General features: G+C 42.1%; 1 protein-coding gene across 10 annotated transcripts in view; it reads right to left on the reverse strand.

Annotated features, from left to right (window-relative positions):
• Window positions 1–21,648, reverse strand: part of LOC105832868 (multidrug resistance protein homolog 49) — a 65,590-nt gene that overhangs the window by 34,205 nt on the left and 9,737 nt on the right. For 8 of the 10 annotated variants that reach the window (XM_012674165.3, XM_028193453.2, XM_036290508.1 and 5 more), the window contains 2 exons: window positions 16,140–16,531; window positions 15,056–15,307 (listed from right to left, as the gene is read on the reverse strand). The gene's annotated coding sequence lies outside the window, so the exon portion shown is untranslated. The remainder of the gene's footprint in view (window positions 1–15,055; window positions 15,308–16,139; window positions 16,532–21,648) is intronic. The other 2 variants (XM_028193455.2, XM_028193454.2) reach the window with 1 other exon arrangement.

Consider the following 21,648-nt stretch of genomic DNA (forward strand, 5'->3'; position numbering starts at 1 on the left):
AATAGATTTAATCTAAAATTCTAAAGCGTAAGGTTTACTGCAGATTATTTCGCAAATGTGCGCAACACAACGCAAGAGTAAATCAATTATTTATTTGTATGTGTGTATCACCAAACATATAATTTACAAATTCCTTTTATTTTCATTTATTATTCAATATTTATTAATGGTCGTACATTATCGTTCGGGAAAAATTTATTTCGCATAAATCAAATAATTTATCATTAAACATGATGTGGCAATGGCGGGAGCGGTCCTTTGCAATCTACTGCTTTGTGGCTCTTTGTAAATTTCATTTATTAATAGAGCCTTCGACCGAAACAGATTTGCATCGTTTCAAAAGCGATTAAAGCCAATTTTGATCAACTCAAGTACGACTAGAAATGTATGTATTTGAATGGAATCTGGAACCGATGGCAGTACTATGATTTTCAGTCATCAATCACTCCCTTTCGCAAATACGCGCAACATGGCGCAATACATTATGTACGATATAGCGATATCACAATACCGTTTAGATGTTGGATATGGGAAATTTACTTGCTCCTTTGGAAACGAGATTGTTACGTGTCAAGCGACCGAATAATTAAATCAACATGTAAATTATGCCAATTGCAACGGACGATCGATAACTTTATAAGAACGACTTATGATGATCTCTCGCGTCAGATCTAAAATGGGAAATTTCCCGGACTGTTAGAATTGGTAATCATGCACGAAGTGTCGAAATTGACAGTAATAACTTCCATTTAATTTCGTTCTTTCCATTTATTTTCCGCTAGAAAAGTACATTTCTAGTTACGTAAATAATACATTGAAAAAGTATACTATTGAATCTCCATAACTAATCTCTACAACTAATTAGCTAATTAGGGATTGCCAAAAGTAATAAAATTTTTATTGAGACATCAATTGATTTACTAAAATCAATTAATAAATCATGTATTTATGAAATTGAATCGAAAAATTGCTAAGAGAAAATCGAAATTCTAATTGAAAACGAGTTTTTCTTGATATTACATTAATTTAATCACGTCCATTACGAACATGGACTGTTTGTGACCGTTCTTTCTCTTTGCGTCGTGTAAATTACGGAAAGTACGAGAATTCCGTGAGAAAATGTCGCAAAAGAATTTAGAAGAGAAAAGCAATACGACGCTTTAAAGGAGAACATTCACGAAACTCATTACGATATTACAGTCACAATTATCGCATATGACGTGTTAACAGTTATATTATAATTTTATCTAGAATTTGACGACAGTTGCTTTCGTCCAAATGCGCATTAATCAAAAAGAATGACAGAGTTCTAAATATAAATAATTCTGTTATTTTATCGGTCCCAATCAATTTGTTCGCGATAACAATAAAAGTTTAGAGACTTCAGAATATTCGGAATATTAGAAGTCTTGCTTTCATTGATTCATTTTCTTCCCTGTGATTCTTTCTAGAGAACATATTGCATATTATCTGTTGTTATATAACGTAATCTGAATCTTTAATATCGAGCTTTTTTCTAATCAAAGGACTCAAGTTGCAAAAGATATATATTAAAGATAACAAGGCCACGCTGGTCATTAGCTATATAATACTAATAATACGATGATTCATCAGTAGCATATTGCACCGTTTACCGATATTACGCAATGCCTCCTCTCTCTCTCTCTCTCTCTCTCTCTCTCTCTCTCTCTCTCTCTTATTCGGAAACACAGAAATCCTTTAGAAACAAGTGGGCATTGCACCGTGACAATTGACGTGGCATCCGCGCAAGCAACGTTACTTTTTCAGCTAGGCTTATGTGTCATTGACCTTGACATCCCGAAATCCGAATTGAATTCGATTCAACTCGATTTGCCAGAAACACAAATTTACACTTCCCTAGAAAATTGAGATTTCCGATCTTGAGAGATGCCAAACTGATCTCGAAGTAATATCTGTTGATATTAGTTTATACAAATGTGAAAAAAAAATTTAAGCTGAACATTCTTTTGCGATTCTCGAACAATTAATGTTTCGACATTAAAAGGTCGCTCCTGATTATTAAAACATTTTCATAAATTTGATCCATTTTGTTCACGATGAACGTGAATTTTTTAATGAAATTTTTTTGTGACAAGGATGACGCTTTAACTCTATAATGCTATTATAAATTTTCACTCAGATCCTAATTTATGTTTAGTACAGTTTTGATATTAAAATTTTTATTTAATATTTAGTAAGATTTACATTAAAATATTGTTGATTTAATTATTCTTATGCAGTTTATAATATTATGCAATTCATAAGAAAAAATGTAAAAAGAATTTTTTTTAATTCTTAATTATGTCGACGATTTTTTACCAAGAACAGTATTAATGTAAAAAAAAAATGAGTAGTGCTTTAGGATTACAAGATTACGGCGTTATTGGTACGACGGTAACGCAGAAGGCAATAGCGTCAGCATTTTTCGTAATCAGAAGAGTAATCAGTATCCATTAATCATTTTAATGTAAACTGACATGTGAATTTGTCGTAAGATTGTCATGTAAATATCATCACAATATTACGAAGTTATTAATTTAAGCAACTTCTTTGACATTTACCGCGAAGCAAGTCTTATGTAGACCTCTGGCAAAACATCCGGCGATTTCGGAGCACTGAGCTCTGAGTAAATACCTATGAATTGCGTGTAACAAAACACGCAATTACTCGAAACGGCGCGGTGGCACGACGAGTTGTGTAACTGCTTAAAATAGCAGCATGAAAAACAGAATATTTGATAAAAAATGAATGGGTAGCATGTGACGTATTTAATCTACACAGATGGAAAGAACAGTTTTACTGCGGTAATTAAAAATTTAGTTAAATACGGATCAGAAAGTAATTTTATGTTGGACCATCAAAATAATTATGCTGAAATCTCAAACATAAATGATATTGCTCGAGAAAATTTCAACTCTAACAACTAGCTTAATCCGAAGATAGTTCCCTATTTTTGCGTAATTATCTATAATTTATTATGAATTTAAATGAAATTAAATGAAAGAAAATAAGTACCGATCGAAGACTCATTTAAAGAAATTATAAAAGTATTATATAATCAATAACGAAAATTGTACTGAGCTCTATTTTTCTTGCTTACTAAAATATAAAAATAAACACCCTAGATGACTATTCTCAGCGTGCAATATAATTATTTTGGTAATCCAATATAATTATTTTCAGATCTGTGTTTCAAAACGAAATTGTCGTTTCCGTGTATGAACGATGATATTAGTCGGAAATACACAGCTTGGCAATACGAGGCAAGTATGAATTGCGCGAGATTCCATGAGTGGACTTGAATGAATAGAGCCGGGCGCGCGCACTTCGATCAATCTTCAATCGTGGCTCGGAACGATCCGAGTCTCGGCGACACCGATAAGATAAACGCTGTCGAAATATACGCTCGAGGATTTTCCGAGAGCCAGACATACGACGACGTCGCGTCCGTCGGACAAAACGGCGGCAAATCGATTATTCCTGCGGTATACTGCATGTGACGTAGACAGAGCGACCGCAGCAGTTGCAGCTGCACAAGGTGCACGCGATCGAGGAAGATCCGGTACGCCCGAATTGACGGAGCGATCCATTCTCCCCTCCCCCCTCTTCCGCTTCAGCTTTGATCTCTTTTTACGTACGATACGGACGTTATTATCTCAGAACCCACCGCGGAGAAATGTCCGCCCGTTCATCCCGTTCGAACATAAAAGCGAACGAAATTCACCATGAAAACGGTCGTTTGCAAAGGCATAAGACGGGGCTGCGTTTCATTCTTTTGCGAAATCTGTATATCACTTGTTGCTCGGGAAACAGGGATTGATTCGTCGGGGGCGTGTTAGATAATATCGTATCGGCTGCGTCACGCGCGCAACGTGTAATATCTCTTCTTTTTTTCTTGTTTATTTGTTTTTAGCAACGAAATATAAATCGTCGATTCAGCCGAGTTGAGTGCGTTTAACCCTGGAATATACGTACAACTCCCAACATATTCCATTCCTTCTACCCTGCTCTAATCCACCCTGAGCTCCAAGCTACACTCACCTACTATGCTATCGGTCAGCAAAGGATTCAACTCTGCCATGTTAACAATTACTTGTGTATAAAGGTCTGGATTATAAATATTTTTGTTAATAAAATATTTAAAATTATTGCAATAAGTTCTTTACGGATACTTATAGCATTGTTAATAAATTTAACGATCGAATAAATTTAGATATTACTTCTCGCTTTTAATATATCCAACTTATCATTAAAAATTACTTGTTACATTAATTAAGTGCAGCCAATTCTCTCGGAAACGTAAAATTTGCGGATCAATACCGTTTAGCATTCAATAGCGATGCCATTCAAGGGTTAACTGCTTGCGTCCCGCGCGTGTTGTGTTTCGTAACGAGCCTGCAGCGGCCTGCCGTATTGTCGGCCGTCGCAGAATTATCGTATTATTACACGGACAGGCGAGGTTACATTTTCGAAGCCGGAGTGATTTGTCAGTGACAGACCGCCGCCGCTGTCACGCGCAACGCGCGCGACACACGTGTCGCGTTGCCGACGGTGTCAGCCGGACGTGAAGATGTGAGTTTCCCCGGGCTGGAAATCGATCGCGGTGAAATTAAAGTCGGTAAAATTACATACAAATCTAAGCGATCGGTCGAACGACGCGCGCAATAATCCGGACGGCGGAATTCTCAGCGCGAAAGCGGCCAACAAATAACGATAACGACGAGTGTCGGGAATTCCCTACGCTTATTGTCACTTGCGTGTTCACGTGAATTCGAAACGCAGCTATCGACTCAGTTCGACAATTGAGGTATTATGTGCCGAGTAGGTAATTGTGGTCGTATTATTTTCGTTACGGGTAACGAACTCCATTAATTACTTAGAATCTATTACTTAGAACACTTTAATAAATAAAACCGTCAAGTTTTAAATTGAAAAAACTAATTATTAACAAATTTATTGTATAAATTGTCAATGGATAGCCATAATATCATCTTCTCCTCTACATATGTTTTCGGAGACAAATCTCATGCAAGTATAATGTAATTTGTCGCGCAATATGTACAATATTATCGCATCGTATACATATATTATGTAATATATGTTGTTTCGTGGAAGCTGAACGAAAAGTTAATTGCCGCATGGCGAATGTTATAAAAATCTGGGAGGCCTTGGGAAAACTTTGGGAGACGAGGCCCGGTATTTATATTTATTTCTCACCGATATCGAATTAAAGCGTTGCGCCGATCGTTTTATCTCGCGCCGACGTTTTTATTACGCGCCCGTGTCATCCGACTCCCCGACTGACGATTATATAGCTGTCAAGCGGATAGGATAACGTAGATTACACCGAGGTTTCCGAGCGGCGATGACGCCGGCGGCGACGGCAGCAGGGAATTTCGAATAACAAAGGGGACACGGAGAGAAATGGGAAGCGGAGTCTTCTCGGTTCGCGGTAGTCGGAATATGATCTGCTCCCGGAATTGCGTCCCCCCGCTAATGGTTATGAACACGGCAAAGAGACCTCCGATCCAATCCGGGGGCCATGGCCCGTGGACACCAAAACCGTGCATAGGGGTGCGCTTCAGACGCGCTTTGAGCGAGATGTGCTGCCGGCTCCAATGTCGATCTCGAGAAACGTTCGTGAGACCTGCGCGATATCTTTAGATTAAAGCGTTTAATCATTAGATTAAAGCGATACGAAGTTAAATTAATGTAAACGTACGAGCGCACCGAATTATTTGTGTGAATACTCACTGCAGAGCTGTCGAGTGCCAATGTAAACGATAAATGCACGTACTCGTAAAGTCGCCTGTGTAGATAATCAGTCGTTGTCGATATCTTCTCGGCTTATCGATTAATTTATTATTTCATCGTAATTTTTCGAATTGGGTCTCAAACAGGTCTGCACGCCGGAACAGCAGCTCTTTCTGCCCTCCAGCTGAAATAACTTCGATCGTATCGGTTCTTCAATCACCCGCAATTTGATAGAAAAGCAGGTATTAAGTGTTCAAAGAAATACTTGGTTTGCCTTTGAAATTGATTGTAATAACTCCGCTAAGTTTATTACGATAAAACGCTTATCGGAAACTCTTACGCGTTGTGTGCGTTGAAGAGACTGATGCTTGTAATTGAAAATGACGAAATAGATATCGTTAATCTCATTAAACAAATCCATTTAAAAAATGAGAAAATATTGTATTTCTTAGGTATGTTCCTATCGCATACAGTTTTATTTCTAGCGTTCGAGTGATGCTTTTAATTAGAAATATATGTAGATAAAGAAAATGAATCACTTGATTGACGTAAGAAATTGTCATTTGCACGCTCATATATTTGCAAGATATCACGTGATCTTGAACTTTTTTCGCTTTATATTAATTTAGGCGTTGCAATGAGGAGCAAGATCACAAATAATTTAAGCATCGAATCTAATTACCATAATTATAATACACAGAAAAAAATATTCTTGTTTTGATAATATTTTATTTTAAAAATACTGTTAAATATTGAAATGAAATTATATAGCGTTAGACGTAATTTGTTTACGTGAAGAATTTTATTTCACCAAGAAAAATATATTCTGATAAATAAAAATTGAGAAAGAAATATTGAGTAAAAAATAACGATGTCAATTTAATATTATTATTATCAAAACAATGATATCGTGCTCTTAGATGATTATTATAGTATTGAAATAAGAATATAATGTTTTACTGAAATTTAAAAGAACAAGATCATTATTTTACATGTATTCAGGAATATATATATATATATATAATGTTTATCATATATTTTCGGTCTCGTTTATTATTTTCCTGTTTCTATCGTTATTGGTTCGTTCGTACGAGTAAAAGGACAGATCTGCCGAGGGCAGACAATTCGTGCGCGAATCGGACCGCTGCTCGAAAAGAAAGCGAACGATAAATTGAAAGGTACATCGAAACGCGGGAGTTACGGTTTTAATATCTCCTCTCTATCCTCCGCTTTCTTTCTCGTGCGAAGAGGAGAGGCGAATAACGCGACGACGACGACAACGACAACGCGGGATGATTTTTATCTCGTTAAATCCGCTTCACCGCCGGCGCGTGTTCAACTCGCGAGAACAGGAGGAAATTCCTTCGGCTTTGGAGAATGACGAGTGTGCGTCGCGCGTGTTCGCGTGTTCGCGATGCGTACACCGGGGACACAATCCGTCCCGCGCTTGATTTGCTATTGTACGTACGTACAGTCGAACGCTGTCGCGCTGCGAAACGAGCTCACTTTAACATTCCATACAACTATTACGCGAGATTGTACCAACCTGGCGTTGTATATTCTGGCGTTGCATTTCCACGCGGAATCTACGCGCGTGTCGACAGCGCATCGTTGAATAGATCCTCGGAGCTTGCGCGCAATTTTTGCACACGTACGTAGCAATTGTGACAATCTCGCGACATTTCGATTTCTACGTAATTTCTACCTAACTGATAAATACGTGTTATTATTTTTTTCTTTTTTATTATATATAGACGAGGATTCTAACGACGTATTTGTAATTTAAAAGGAAAACCGATTGAAGCGTTTGCAATAAACTGGGATAAATTCATTTCACAAACTAACAATGCGTCGCGTTCATTTGTGTCTTTGATAATGCAACGTCGCTTAATGTCTCCCGCAAGAAATTCCCACTAAAATATATTGCCGTCCGTTTTGCCGCCCGCCGGTTAAGGATTAAACCGCCCACGTTTCCGTGATCCGTCGCAAATCTCGCGTGCACACGCACACGTCGCATATTTTCGGCAAAGCCGACGATTAAACAGAATCCGCGGCCAAGTAGCCGGAGCCGTAAGCAAACACAGAACGGTAATGAAGGATACGCGCCGCGCGCTCCGTAATCAGCTGCGGATTAGAGTGTGCCGTCGATCGTGTACGCGGGAATACCTCCGGGGCTGTTTCGCACCTAAACACAACGGCTAATGCTAAATGACGGTATCCCGTCGATTTGCGAACCGGCGTTATTGTGCAAGATTAGTGCCAGCGACGAGCACCTAACTCCTCGCAATGTAAAACGAAACACTAACCGAAAAAAATTGTATTAATGCTGTTTACACGGCAACGTGAAATGCACGGAAAAGTCTAATGTATACCACGGCGAGCATGAAAACCTCGCGATATCTTGTTACCGCGGAAAAATTGCGGAAAGCCCATTAAACTTGAAAATTTCAATTTGGCTGCCATTAAACGGATGTTTATCCCCTTCCTTATGCTCGCGAATATGAATAAAACTCGTTACCGTTTAATCTCGCCGAAATACACGAAATACGATTACTTGGGAAAAAGAAAAATAGAGGGGGAGGGAGAGAGAGAGAGAGGAGAGAGAGAGGAGGAAAGAGAGGAAATATCTCTCTGAATCACAAGAGGAAATCCATTGCAACGTACGGGCGACCGTTATTTATAACCGCGCGTCTGACGCGAGCGTTTCTTTTCGGGCTGTATTTTTATCGCCGGCCTTATAAGCGCGCAGATATTTATACCGTAAATACATATCCGGGTGCGATCATAAATTCTTCGCGATACAATTACGGCACGACTATACACCTAACGCCGACGTATGCGTACGCGTAATGTAGAAAACGGAATTCCGCTATTCCTGAATCGCAGTATGGACGTATACTCCACAGCGAACGGTAACAATAGTTCTTAATTAAAATTATCGCGATAGACGAAGCGCGGATAGGATTTCGCTCGTCGAATTACGCGATCCACTTGTTGTTATCGCCCGTGAATTTTTACGAAGGAGGATTTTTCGCACCTAACTCGAGCGACCGCTGAGTAAACGCAGCAGTTGCAGTTTTATCGTTTTATACGGACAAGGATGTTGAGTCACGTATACGAAGTTGTATTTTGCATTACAGGGTGTTTAGGAATTTTATTAAAATTCCAGATAAAATTAGATAATTTTTTTCTTAATGCAGCTTTAAACTAACTATCTACTTTACTATACCTTTTAATATACCTTAATCTTACAATCTCGCCGAACGAAAAGAGACGAAGGAGGAGGAGGAGGACTTAATGAATGAGAAAAAAAATATATAATTGTAGGAAATTGCAAATGAGAGAGATTTGAGGTACTGTCGTGCAAAAGTTTTTCGCGAAGTCAGAGGCTAAATTTTTCTTCACGTAAATTGTCAGTTTTTGTTCCTTGTGTAACAGATTTAAGACCTTTTTTTCTTTTTTACGTATGTCTTAAGATGCGCATGTAGATTGTAGATACATAGACATACGAGACCTAAAGTTTAATGACGGTTCCGAACGGCTAAGATAGAGAGATCTATCTCGCATAGAATACTCTTGATGACCTGCAATTTCATCGAAGAGGAGGGCGAGCATATAACAACAAATACAATTTAGTTTTGGTCGGGATCGAACCCAAGACCTTCGGTATAGCAAACCAATGCATTATCCGCTACACACTCGCCTCGCTATAGGTACGCAGATAATAAACAGATTAACAATAATATGACTTACTAGCTTTAGAAATAAAATTAATCTTTAACAAAGCCATAAAATTTGTGATAAAGAATTTCTTAAGCTTCAGTTTCTCTTTGATGTTTCACGCATTATTTTTAATATTAATCAATTTATGCATTTTTTAAAGAAAAATATGAGATGCACCATTTGACTGGTGTTTTAGAGACTCCACATATCTTATCTAGAATTAATCCGATTATAGATTATTTGCCTTACGCAATTTGATATTAAAGTTAACGATGAGACAGCAGAGTTTGCAGAACAATTAATATTTCCTACTGAATGTATATCCGTACGGCAAAATGGTTAATCAAGTTTATACGTAAATTAACTCGATAAACACGAATATTCCGTAACTGTAAGTGTTCATTCTTTTCAGACTGCTGTCGATAATTATATTTATTATGTCATCATTTTCACGGACATCAACGCAATTATTTCCATTTAAATTCTTTTAAAACGCCAAGTAAGAGACGATTCTCTTTCTCTCATCTTTTATATATAAGCATGCTTATTAAACACATTGATAACTTTTTAAATTAATTGATAAGAATTAATAATTATTTATTAGTTTTATAATATGACTTTATGTATGATTTCTACACTAATACATCTCACAAGTCATATTAGCTTTATCTTTAAAAAAATCTCGATATAAATGTCAAACTAAGTGGTTGTCGCAATTAGATAATTATAATTTTATAGAATCTCACTCTTGGTTGCAAAGTAATGAATCGTGATTAACCAATCAATTTTTGATCCGAGTTTCAGTAATTAAAGTAAATTCCCATTTTCCTTTCTTGAGCGAATCTTTCCGCAGCAGGTCGTTGGTTCATAAAGGAAGCATCTGCAGAGATTCACGCACGCGCGCGCACATTTCAATAGAACGAGGCGTCAGGTTATAAGCGACAACAAAAAGCTTGCCGACCCGGCAGGAATGACTCTCCGGGAGCAATCCGGAAATCGCGACCGACGCGAGGGAACGAAAGAAAATTTTCGCTCTTTTCTTCCTCGTGCGGGCGCGACGCGCTCGTTAAAATTCTCGTCGACCATGGATAACGCGGAGGAGAATTAAGAAAATGAAAACGGATGATGCGAAAGCGTAAACACACCGTCGACCGACGAGGAAAAATCTCGCGCAACGAAACATATATATATTTCTCTCTCTCTCTCTTTCTCTTTTTGAAACGGGGAAGATCCCATCGCGCGGTTTTTCTCATCACAATAATAAAACGCTGAAAGGATTGCGTGGTGAAACGTACGGGATTGCTGCTTTACGAGAGGGCCATACGTAATGCGCCCCCCCTCGCGTTATCTTATTAGAAAATATACCCGCTGGTTAGGAAACCAGCGCGGGTAACAGCGGGTAACGTTAACTCCGCGCGCCGTTGCGAAGAGACGTGGTCTATTTGAATAATTAACTCGGCGAGAGAGGCACGCGTAACGCGAAATATTGCGGCGCTGCGCCGCGATTACCCCGCGATTAATCATATATAACGTGCATGTATGGCATAACGAACTCGCCGAGTTCATTACACGGCCTATCGGCGGATCTTCGATTAACAATGCAAATTGTTGGCTCGATTTTGACCGAACGGAGGATCGGAGCGAATCTCCTCAATGATGGGCCCCGACGATGGTGTACATCACTGGCGAAAATAGCGTGCTTGGAATACTATTGCGGCAGAGGGACTATTCCGCCTTTAACGAGAAGAGATCTACGAAGTCAACAGCTCGACCTCTCGTAACGAAGGCGACAACGAGGCCTAATGCCGCGATGGACACGCGATTCGTTACGCAGTTCGGCGCACTTTGATTCATAGACGCCTCGATCATCCCGATGCGAACAAATTGGAATCATCGGCGCGCCCGCGAGAATAAAAATAAAGCGCTACGCAGAATTGCACGGTTGCGTCATTTCCCCGAGAAAAGACTTCGTGGATTCGATTAGCGCGAGGAAGTCGCGCCCAGTTTAGCTATTACGTCACGGCATGGCGGAAGCGAAAAACTATACCGGTTTATTTTGCCGCGGCGTGTATTCGGGGAAACTCGAGGCTCCTCATCTGTCATCGCTCGCCGGCCGGAAAGGCAAGGAGCTCTGTTGTCCTTGATAAATTGCGATACAATTTAATCGACACGTGTTCCGCGTTTTCCCCCCGGCGAGATTGGATAACAGCTGATTCGGACAGCTGATTCAATTCGGCAATTTATTAATTCACAGCAAGCTCTACCGTTCGAAACGGTTTTACCGGTCCCGCGGTGGCTGGGCGCGTGGGAAGGGAGGGTAAGGGAGCACGCGCGGAACTTTATCATTTTTCTCTCCCGCGAGAGAATAAATCACGTATGATTTTCTGACTCCGATAATCACACGCGCGATCGCGATCCATCGCTCATCGGCGCAAAACTTTCGGCGCGTTTCTCGCGCAAATCGCTGAAACGATAAAGAAACGCCGGCGCCTTTATCGACGCCGATTTATCGCTCTTATCTAATATTAGGACATCCGGTACCGGGGGAACCAATCCCAATCGCCCGTTGCAATCTGATTCGGCGAGTCACGGCTAAATATAGAGAAAGTCACCGAAAATATCCTCTTCCGCCGCGTCCGTCGTCGATAAAGCACGCTTTATTGACTCTACATGAAGCACACAGTGCTTTCCCCTTCGCCCAATAATGAGACAGACCGATACCACTTCTATCACCGTCCCTCCCCCCCGTTTTACCGCTAATTATTCTGCCGCGGTCGCTCCGAACGGTAACCGGGCGCGGACGCTTAATCGAGCGCGGTGGAAAACACAGAGTCCAGGGCCAGAGAGATACGGAAAACCGCTGACGCACGTGAGCTTTCCACGTGGCCGCGTTTAAACCAGCGAGCGGGGCCGGAGAGAAAGAGAGAAAGAGAGAGAGGGGCGAGGCTCATTTGCGTTTCCCCGCGAGAGATAGAGAAAGGACGGCCTTTTGTCGTCTTTCTCCTCCTCGCCTAGCTGCGCTTTTTCCCGCTTTTGCCGCGCGCTGAAAAACGCCGCTGAAAAAAGGAAAAAGCGGAACTGGAGAGAGTCCACAGTTATTAACACCGTCGTTGCGATGCAAGGTCGGCCTCGACGGCCGCCTTAGTCATGGTCAGTGTACCTACGTCGGCCAAGTATAGCGTGCACTTTTTCCTCCTTCCTGCACGCGTCACGTGCCGCCGCCCGTCGCCGCCTCCTCGTCTTCCCGGCGCGCCGTGTAAGATAATTTTTAATCAAGCGTCTCTCTCTCTCTCGTGTCGCGTAATCGCAAGAACAATGGCAAAGGATGAGTTTCCCTGAGCGAGATTTTCTTTTCTTTTTTTTTTTTTTCCGTTCTATCGTAATGCCGTCGGAGCTGATCGGCCGCGCGCCGATTATTACGGAAAACGATGCTAACGATGTTAATTATAATATTATTCAAGTTTTATATATTATTCCGATTTAGAGCGTGAGGTGTTCCAAGTCTTGGATCGTTCGCGAAAGCAAGTGGAACGACGACAGACTTTTCTTCGCGCATACCTGCGGCGTATCGAGCGCTCATCTCCGCGAAATGTAATTTTCGCGGAATATCGGGCGCTCTCGTTCGTGGAGAAGAGCGCGAGACGAAGTTTCGCGTAATAATTTAAGTTGCACTCGGGGGGAATAATGAAAGTCGATTAATTGCCAGAGACGCAGTATCAGCGGTTCCGAATGCGCGCCGTTGTTTTCGGTGCTAGATAAGATGTTTTCCCCTCCCCTTCTCTCTCTCTCGGGCGGGAGCCAAGTCGGTGGGAGATTCCGCTACGAGATCCTGCGGTCGCTCTGATTAACCAGGGAATCAACCGAAGGGAGGTCCGAACGCGAATCCTTACGTTGCGCCTTCGAGGACGCGGCGAGGAGGAAAGGGAGAGAGAGAGAGAAAGAGAGAGAGAAAGAAAGAGAGAGCTTCACTCGGAAATCGAGAATGCATTATTCACCCTTTGTTTCCCGTCGCGTTAATCCGGAATCGGATTTACGCGCGAACGCCCGCCGAACGTTTTTCTTTACTCGTCGACATCGAAACGCAATCGCTCGATCGATCGATCGAGCCGATAATTACATCAAACGGACAATTGAGATTGATTTGTCTGAAGGGGGTGGCGAAGGGGGTGGGGGAGGGGAGGGAAAGAATGGTATTCTAAGAAAGAAGCGGAACCGATCTTTTTATAAAGATCGCACGTCGCTTTTCTGCTCTCTCCGCGAGGCTATTCAATATTCCGCGCGGAATGATGGAACGGCCGCTAAAAGCCCCCCTGCTTAAACGCCCGCCCTCGCGCGCCCGCGCATTAATTTTCGTTAGGGTGAAAGGCGTTCGTACGCGCTGCTGGATCCGCGTCCGCCGCTTATCGGCCACGGAAACGACACGCGACACCGTTTTAATTGCGCCCCGCGCTGAGAGCGCGGGGGGCGGACACACCGGGCTCTGTTTACCCGCGCAATTTACGGAACATTATCTGGCCGGCCTGATACACGTAACACGATGCGAAACCTGTCCCGCGGGCGGACGGGGATGGAGTTTCCATTGTACCTCTCTCACGTGAGCCGGACACCGCCGCGTCGTGTTTGATTGTCATTACGCGTCGGCGGACCCTCGACGGGAGGGAGGGGGGAAGAGGGATCTTCCGAGATACACTTTCGACATCCAACGCGCGGGCTCGGTACGCTCTCTCGAGATTCTCGAGAGAGAGAGAAAGAGCGTGCCTGTTGCATCATCGGATCCGCATCGGACCCGTCGGATCTGCATAACACGGCCCCGATCTTACATGCTAATTTTCAATGTCAGTCGCGGGGCGAGATCACCCCGCGATACATATGCAAACGATAACGTCTCGCATTAAACGCCCGGGCCGAGGGATATATCGTGTGTTGCACGTGCGCGGCCGACCCTCGGGTGCTCGACGAGGGTGGGGTGAGGGGAACGGGACGTGGCGCATCCTCGATTTCTCTCGTCGGGAGAGATCGTTGCGTCGCGGAAATCGCGTCGTCGTCCGTGGCGCGGGAAATAAATTGGATTGCGGAGTTGAGACACGCGAGCTGATCCCCTAAAGTGCAACAGGAAACGTTGATTAATGGGAGGAACTCCGCGAGAACGTAATCCCCCTCTTTCGCCGCCCACCGATCGCCCTCCCCCCGAAATTTGCATGAATGACAATACAATTTTCCACGCTCAGCAGGGTCTTTAGGTGTAATTGGCACGTTCGCGAGGAAATTTCCGTTCGTTTGACAAGTGGCCCGAAGGCAGATTCGTAAGACGCCGACGGGGGTCATTGACTCGAGCGAGTCACTCGCTTACGCAATGTACGTGTACAGCTTACACACGCGCTGTTTGGGTTTGCGTGCGCCAATACGGTCGGCATTCGTTATCGCATATCGAGTTACGTAAAGCGTAACGACGACTGAATGGACGGCCGAATGTAACAAAACGGGATTTTACATTTTCGCGCGCGAGTGCGCGGAGGAGCGTGAATGTCGATTTACAAAGTGCACAGATATTACTCACCATTATGACGAAAACTCCGGCGCGGCGCACGAGGGTCGAAAATTCGGTCGGACGGGAATTAAAGCGCCGTCCGGTTTTTTTTTTCCACAGAGCTCGACCACGTGTCCCCCTCGACTGCGATACGTAAAATTGTCCCGCTTCCTCTGTGTCAATGGTACGAGCGTAAATCAATACTCCGGATAATACTCTCGATTATAGCTTTGGCTTACACACTCTCTTCTTCCGGTAAAATAAACAACGGTATCTAAAAATCTGAAAGAATAGAGACGATTAAATCCCGCTTGCGTTTTCTCGCAACACATTCGCTCGTATCCGGGGAAAGGGTACGCTGAATAATCGATTAGTCTCAATGACTGTTCGACGATAGCCCCGGCGACAAATTGTTATTATATTGGCTGCGCGTTAAACTCGATCAAGTTGTTTTTAAACGATCAAGTGGTTTGGTTGTCGAGAGACGGATCGCTGTAAACGTCGCATTATTTCGTGATAATACCGAACGTGAAAAGCGACTATGGATAAATTACTTTACGATTCCTCATCTCTTGCAATATGGATTGAAAAGCGAGTGTACGAATGTTCAAATACATTCTTTCATCGATATTTAAAATACACAACTTTTTAAATGCTTTTTCAATATTTTTTTTTCATCTGTACAGTTTTACATTCGTCTATTACTTCCGTTAGATTTTCGAAACGCTGTTACATGCCCAGTGCTAAATCTGTTCTTCTTGTTCACAAAGCTTTTGGCGCTCCGGATATGTGCGGCGGTATTTATTGTATATCTCGACTACTGCTGCCGCCGTCCCGAAAACGAAGCTTTCACTACAAATTCACAATTACGTTCCACGCAGCATGGTAATTCGGTACATGTGGGCCGTACGCAGTCGAAAAATATTCAACCTCTCCGTTCTACACATGCGTCCGGAAAACTTTCTACCTCCCCTGGCGCGGAGAGCTCGTAACTCCCGCGATTGCGTACGTTCCGTTGGCGTTCGCGTTTTCGTTTGATTTCATTACCTGAATTCCCGAATGAGAGAAATTGGATTGGTGCAAACAATAGTCGCGATAGTCGTGCTTTACTCACCGTAATAAGAAAGTGAGAAAAAAATCTCTCTAAATCTCGACGAAATGCGAAAAAAGGAAATCGAATCACAAGTTCAGATCACACCTAGATCCGCGCGCGACGGATCTAGCACTCGTCTCCACCGCGGAGACTGAATCGCAGAATGTTTTGCGATCCTGTTGACGAATCTCTCGTGACTCTTCTTGCAACGCACGACAACAGTTGCCTCTGTGAAATTTCTCGTGCAGACCTACTTTCGCATTTAACTCACGAGAAACAACGTTTCCTAGATTCGGACCGTGCGTATTACCCTTCTAAAATATCTACAAAGGTTCTCGTATATTGATCATCTTGTTGTTGGTATTTCCGATAAATCTCCGCTGTTTCACCATATGGCCGCTTGTCCATCGAATCTGAAACGTGGGAAAAAAGTTGTTAGATATCTGTATCACGCTGTTATGGTGTTTATCCATATTGAACTGGAATTCTTACATCATCGCTAATCAAGCTCTATTTACTCCAATTTATGTGCTACTTCGTTGCTTTAGTCTCGATCTTATTTTATTACTCACATCGTTTAACAGAAAATTGCGTTTAACACTTTTAACAGAAAAAAACGATTGATGTATACAGCAATCGAAAAATTAAATATTTATTTTATTATCCTAAGATAGTTTAAGATGATTCATAATATTTTGATGTCGCGATTCAAACTGCTCTTAAAAAGATCAGAAATCAAGAAAATAAAGCAATAAATTAGCACATAAAGCAGTAAATTATGTTAAAAATTAAAATAAACTTGATTAATAATAGTAAAAGTTTTTCAATCTAATATGAATTGTATCAACGCATATGTTGCATTTTTAATTTAATTCTTCTAACTTTAATAAAACAATAATAAATGTAGCGAATATATAAAATATATTTAAATGTCAAAGTTCAAAAATCAATATAAAGATTGAAGAAATATGATACAACGATAATTCAGATCATCCACACAAATAGCAAAAATCCAGAACAGTCGTAAATAAATTATTTTGGAATCTAGGTTACATACTCGGTATAAATTTATTTCACACAGTGCTGCCTGCACAAAATACCGCTTAATTTCCTTTCTCGCGATACGTGAATCTCTTTTCCCTCTTTTTTTACATTACTGTGCGCTACGCGTTCTACTCGCATTTTATATCGTTACATAAAAACTTCTTATTGTTCGCAAAAATTATTCTCAAAACATTTTATGCTTCCACACGTGTCGCAGAAAATCAATTTTGCCAAAGTCTAAAAGCTTTTTGTTGCGTCAATATTTCTTCACAAGTTTACTTCTTAGCTTCGCCGAATCGATGGCGATTATGATTTTGCGTCTAAGTTTGCCAGCCGCTCTCTCTCTCTTTCACTCTCTCTCTCTTTCTCTCTCCCCTTTGTCCGCTTTAATTAACTTATATATTTCTTACAGAGTCCTCCCCCCTAAATGATGTAATCGTTTAGAGGAGACGCTAAATGGAAACATAAATAAATCGCAATCAATAAAAAGAAAATAAAGCAGGCGACGATTCGCGCGCGTGTCATCATTCTATCTTGATTCTCTTTAATTATTCTTAATTTCTAATACCGCCAGGAGTGACGTAATTCATTTAAGAGCCCACGGCAAGTATCTCTCTCTCTCTCTCTCTCTCTCTCTCTCTCTCTCTCTCTCTCTCTTGTAATTAATTTATATAGTTTCTTACGGCGCTTAGAACGTGGTAGCGCGATCAATAAGGAACAACGAGCGGGCGATACAGCCGCGGCGAGTACGTGAAACACCGTGCGTTATATTGCGGTCGGTCTATATCAGTAATGGTAGTGACATTCCCTCGCGACACTCTTTTGTTGGATTTTAATTCGTTCTGCCTTGAATCGGCCTCAACGCAAACTCGCGATAATGAGACCGGAGAAAGGCGCGCATGTCACCGCGTCCCCTTTTACGTGAGTCACCCCGCGCAATCGATCCCCGCAAAACGCGCGGGCTCGCGTAATCATTGGAAAAAAAAACTCACGAATCACCGATACATAGGTAGGTAGGTAGGTAGGTAGGGCGGTACGTGGCACGATCGCGATACACGTAAGGGAGGGAAAAACCGTTTGTTTGATCCGCTCTGCGGCGGAAACAAAGCGGCGGATTCCGCGGTCCGAATCGCGCGCGATCCAAATTGCCTCAACGACGATGACGTGCCGGCGCTATAATGGCGATCCCTCGTGGAAAACGGTCCCGCGTAATTGGATAATGAACATGTTAACGAAATTGCGAATATTCGAAGCGAAAACGATACTCACACTCATCGGGCACGGGCTATGTTTCCACGCTAGCGGATCGGATAATGCCTTTAACGGCCGTACGAGCCGACGACGATAGCGATACCCGTCCGTTGCTTTAATTTAACTGAAGGAAGAAAAAAAATCGACGCTACGATTAACGAAGGAAGAATGTACACGTTAGGACGACTGATTTCTACACGTCAGCTTAAAATTACTGCAGTCCCGAAGCGAGTTTATCCTCCTGGAAATCCGACTTTTGAACATTTTCTAACAACGATTATAACGAACGTGCCTCATTAACTTAATTGTAAGCTCAGGCCGCCGTGGTTGTTCGCAAAAAGAAGCAAAATTGTTGCATCGAGCTTTCAGGACGGGGAATAATTAATTAACCAAACGGTAGAGAAGATTATTATCTTGTTCCGTCTTAATTTGACTAACTCATTTTTTTTATTTCTACTCATTTGCTTTTAGATTTGAAGCTCCGACCTTCCGCGTTTGACAATCATTCTTATTGTTAACGATTATTAATTGTTACACAGTCAACCGCGGCGACTCGCATCGGCAATCGTATTCTCTTTCGAATAATTAGAATAAGAATAATCTCGCGCAAGATTTGGTTGAATTAGAATAAGAAAGGGGGACCGTCGCATGTCGGTTAAAGGTTAAAATGGGTACGCCGTTATCGATCCCTTGTGCATCTCAAACGTAGCCTACTTTCCATAAAAATATTCCTTACGCCGGTTTCAAATAAACAGTTTGATTCGCGATACGAATGGAGACGCTTGTCGAATGCGTCCCGACACCCCGCGCGCAAAAAAATTTCCAAAGCCACTGAAAACTTGGAGAACAGAGATGGCGACTTCCCGGGCTCATAAAAAATTCTCTTCCGCGTACGTCGCCGTCGTCCTCGTCGGTACGAACGAGTTACGGAGATGCCACGAAGTCGTCGTCGTCGTCGTCGTCGTCGTCGTCATCGTCGCCGCTACCGGGTGTCTCGCTCCTATTTGCATCTCAATCGCAGCCTAACGTCTCCCCTGGCAACGGCTATGAATTTTATTCCGGTCTCATATTTCTGGTCCCCATTGTGGCGTGCGCGAGGCGCGCCGCGCGGCTCTTTGCTATCAATCATCTCCGTCGCCGCTGCCGTTGCTCGCCACCTCGGGGCTGTATTCCGAACTTTTGCTCCATCCCGCCGCATGCAAGGAGAGGAGGTCGACGACGGGTCTTCGACGACTCCTCTCTTGCGCGAATTTCGTGCTCCCTCTTGCTTTCTCTCTCTCTCTTCACCCCGTCGCAAACAAGAATTCCGCAAACGCCCGCGGGGCCCGTGAAATACGTGAGAGATGCGCGCCTAGACGCCGGGAGATTCTCCCGTGAGAAAATGCAGCGCGCAAGCGATTCCTCCTCTTTATTTCGGGATATCTCGGTTAAACATCGCGACCGAGAAATCTTATCGGACACGACGAAACACACCCGCGGCGTTCCTCGCATTTTCAATTTCTGCCGCCACGTCACCGCCCTTTTCCCTCCGTCCGTGCGGGGGAGGGAGGGAGGATTTACGGCATTGTTGATCGTTTCTCTTACGGATGTTGGCGAGTATTAAGTAAAGTCTCGCGAGCGGAATCCAACCGGACCGGCGACGAGACGACGACGGCGCGACGACGACGTCGCGAGAAATCTCTCGGGAGGAGCGCATTGTCTACCTGTTTTATATTCTCGAGTCAATATTTCCACGTTTATGTCTCGAGTCAACGTTTACGAGATGCCGCTGCGCTTAAAGAAAAATCGACAGTTCTAAACGATTGTTCCTTAAACAGCCGCGACAAAACTGATGCTCTACGTCGCGATCAGCAGGTGGCTCGTACGTAGCCCTTTAATCATTGTTCTCTCGTCACAAAAGCTCTTGAGCGGCAATATATTCGATATTATCAGATAAAACGGAGGAGAGGCACCCCCACGGTGGCGAAACTCATAACGCTCGTCAACGGGTTAAAAGAAACGGAAAGCTGGATATTGCTGGACCGTATCATATTCCCCCTTCAATAAAAGTATCCTATCAGCGTTCCCGTAACCCTGGCGCGTTTTCTCGTCGCGATGATATCTCGTGGAAACGCGGAGGGCAAGACGATGAGCCGGGTTGTTCTCTCCCGGTCGTTTCAACCCGTTTTGCTGAAAAGAGACGTCCGTACGCCGCCATCGTAAAATCCACAGGAAAAGTGCTTTTTCAGGCATCGTGTGTCGTATTAAAAAAAATCACGATTCATAGCATTGCATTCTTGATTTTATGCAGGATATATCGAGAGATTGCCACTCTTTTTTTTTCAGATTCTTTTAATTGAGGAAAGAGAAAATACTTTTTTAAATTAATATTTTAAATTTATTAACTTTGAAACATTTCTTTTGTCTTGACAATCTATTTTTGCAAACGGACAAGCGGGGTTCATTACAGTTATTCTGGCGTTTCAATAAAATTCAATAAACAATTCTAAATAAATAATTTAAATACGTTTTCTATATATAATTATATCGATAAAGTTATTTGATTGTTATATGCTTTGTATATTTGATTTATTATTCTTTCTGCCAAATGATAATTATTGTTGTATTAATGGCGAGTATTGATTTTTAGGTCTAATAGAGCCACGAATAATGAAGCTAATAAATAGTTTTATTAATTATTGAGATTATCGATTAGTATCAATTGTATCTATTATCTATTTATATCATCAGTTGTGGAATTATTTCCTATGTATGGTAGATTCATTTTCTTTTTCCTAGAATTCTGCGTATAGAATTATCATCTATATTCTTAATGCGTAAAATATTAATAACGAAGCGTCTTATGTAACATGAGGCAATATAATCGTAATATTTACATTCCTTTCATTTCAGACGTCAATCGGGTGTGTCATTTGTACTTGAACCGTGAACTCACACCTCGATACATTTCTCATATATTTTAATATCCTTATCATTGTAATAAATTACACTACGCCAACGGGCACATTCGCAACACTGCCTGGTTATAAAATATTAAGTATTTAACAAGCAGTTCATCTCTTCGAGAGACTTTATTACTTGGAAATGAGTCGGCTGTTCTTAAAGTTACGTAATCTGCGGACTTAGTATTCTATTTTTATTTAGCTGATCATTTTTAAAGCCCGATGTACCAATTTTATTTATTTCGCGGATATTTTGGTTAAAAAAGTAGCTTTTTTTTATTTCCAGCATTTTA

Source organism: Monomorium pharaonis, chromosome 8, assembly GCF_013373865.1.
Source record: "Monomorium pharaonis isolate MP-MQ-018 chromosome 8, ASM1337386v2, whole genome shotgun sequence".
NCBI classification, from domain to species: Eukaryota; Metazoa; Arthropoda; class Insecta; order Hymenoptera; family Formicidae; genus Monomorium; species Monomorium pharaonis.